Source organism: Nothoprocta perdicaria, unplaced genomic scaffold (genome assembly GCF_003342845.1).
Source record: "Nothoprocta perdicaria isolate Ctin4 unplaced genomic scaffold, notPer1 scaffold_1355, whole genome shotgun sequence".
Taxonomy (NCBI): domain Eukaryota; kingdom Metazoa; phylum Chordata; class Aves; order Tinamiformes; family Tinamidae; genus Nothoprocta; species Nothoprocta perdicaria.
The window spans coordinates 1431-4065 of NW_020454489.1; the positions used below are offsets into that span (position 1 = coordinate 1431).

Here is a 2635-nt window from a genome sequence, read left to right on the forward strand (position 1 = left end):
CATTGTCACCCATTGTCACCCGGTGTCACCCGGTGTCACCCGCTGTCCCCCGCTGTCCCCAGCCGCTCGGGTGACATCGTGGACCTCCTGCTCTGCACCCTGGGGTTCCTTATTGGGGTCCCCCCTGTCCTGGGTACCCCATGACCATTGTCCCCCATTGTCACCCGGTGTCACCCATTGTCACCCGGTGTCACCCGGTGTCCCCGCTGTCCCCAGCTGCTCGGGTGACATCGTGGACCTCCTGCTCTGCACCCTGGGGTTCCCTATTGGGGTCCCCCCTGTCCTGGGTACCCCATGACCATTGTCCCCCCGTGTCACCCATTGTCACCCGGTGTCACCCATTGTCACCCATTGTCCCCGCTGTCCGCAGCCGCTCGGGTGACATCGTGGACCTCCCGCTCCGCACCCTGGGGTTCCTTATTGGGGTCCCCCCTGTCCTGGGTACCCCATGACCATTGTCCCCCGGTGTCACCCGGTGTCACCCGGTGTCCCCCATTGTCACCCGGTGTCACCCATTGTCACCCGGTGTCCCCGCTGTCCCCAGCCGCTCGGGTGACATCGTGGAGCCGCTGCTCCGCGCCCAGTGGTTCCTGCGCTGCGAGGGGCCGGCGCGGGCGGCCGCCGCCGCCGTCCAGCGGGGCGACCTGAAGCTGCTGCCGCCGGGACACGCGCGCACCTGGTTCCGCTGGATGGAGAACATACGGTGAGACCCGTAGGGACGTGTAGAATTCCATAGGGACCCATAGGAACCCATAGGAACCCATAGGTGGTCATAGGGACCCATGAGGAACCCATGAGGAACCATGGAGACCTGGTTCCGCTGGATGGAGAACATACGGTGAGACCCGTAGGGACGTATAGAATTCCATAGGGACCCATAGGGACCCATAGGGAACCACTGGGACCCATCGGAACCCATAGGTGGTCATAGGAACCCATAGGTGGTCATAGGAACCCATGTTGAGCCCATGAGGAACCCATGAGGAACCATGGAGACTTGGTTCCGCTGGATGGAGAACATACGGTGAGACCCGTAGGGACGTATAGAATCCTATAGAAACCCATAGGGACCCATAGGGAACCACTGGGACCCATAGGAACCCATAGGAACCCATAGGTGGTCATAGGAACCCATGGGGAGTCCATGAGGAACCCATGAGGAACCATGAGGACCTGGTTCCCTTGGATAGAGAACATATGGTGAGGCCTAGAGGGACGTATAGAATTCCATAGGGACCCATAGGGAACCAGTGGGACCCATAGGAACCCATAGGTGGTCATAGGAACCCATGAGGAACCCATGAGGAACCATTGGGACCTGGTTCCGCTGGATGGACAACATATGGTGAGACCCGTAGGGACGTATAGAATTCCATAGGGACCCATAGGGACCCACTGGGGCCCATAAGAACCCATAGGTGGTCATAGGGACCCATAGGAACCCATAGGTGGTCATAGGAACCCATGAGGAACCATGGAGACCTGGTTCCGCTGGATGGAGAACATATGGTGAGGCCCATAGGGACATATAGAATTCCATAGGGATCTATAGAAACCCATAGGGAACCCCTGGGACCCATAGGAACCTATAGGGCGCCCATGGGGACCCGTTGGGACCTGGTTCTGATGGATGGAGAACATATAGCGAGACCTATAGGGACGTATAGGGGCCTGTAGGGGCCATAGGGACCATGGGTGCCACCCAACCTGTGGGGCCGGGTGACACGTTCCGGGTGACACAGGTTGGGGTGACGCAGTCGGGGTGACGCAGTCGGGGTGACGTGGGTCAGGGTGACGCGGGTCCGGGTGACACAAGTTGGGGTGACACAGGTTGGGGTGACGCAGTCGGGGTGACGCAGTCGGGGTGACGTGGGTCCGGGTGACGTGGGTCCGGGTGACACAGTCCGGGTGACGCAGTCAGGGTGACGTGGGTCCGGGTGACACGGGTCTGGGTGACACAAGTTGGGGTGACGCAGTCAGGGTGACGCGTTCCAGGTGACAGTGTCCGGGTGACACATTCGGGGTGACGCCCTCCGGGTGACACGGATTTGGGGTGGTTGCAGGTCCAGCTGACGGGGTCCAAGTGACACAGTTGGGGGGACACGGTCCGGGTGACATAAGTTGGGGTGACGCATTCAGGGTGACACATTCAGGGTGACATCGTGTCGGGTGACATGGTTGGGGTGATGTGGGTTGGGGTGACACAGGTCTGGGTGACGGGGTCCGGGTGACACAGTCCGGGTGACAGCGTTCAGGGTGACGCGGTGTTGGGTGACACGTGTCCGGGTGACATAGGTCCGGGTGACACAAGTCGGGGTGACACAAGTCGGGGTGACACAGTGTCCGGGTGACATGGGTCCGGGTGACACATGTCCGGGTGACATAGGGGGACGTAGGAACCCATAGGGCGACACAAGGTGGGGTGACGCCGTCGGGGTGACGCCGTCGGGGTGACGCTGTCCGGGTGACGCTGTCCGGGTGACGCCGTCCGCCTGTTGCAGGGACTGGTGCATCTCCCGGCAGCTCTGGTGGGGCCACCGCATCCCGGCCTATTTCGTCACCGTGCGGGACCCCAGCGTGGCCCCCGGGCAGGTGGGGGCGCTATGGGGCGCTATGGGGCGCTATGGGGCGGGGG

The 2635-nt window shown here is 61.8% G+C and overlaps 1 long non-coding RNA gene across 1 annotated transcript; it reads left to right on the top strand.

Annotated features, from left to right (window-relative positions):
• The first annotated feature begins 630 nt into the window (after window positions 1–630).
• Window positions 631–2592, top strand: LOC112942857. Its single transcript, XR_003248470.1, has 2 exons — window positions 631–703; window positions 2502–2592. It is a non-coding gene; the product is annotated as an uncharacterized LOC112942857 (long non-coding RNA).
• Window positions 2593–2635: the final 43 nt, after the last annotated feature.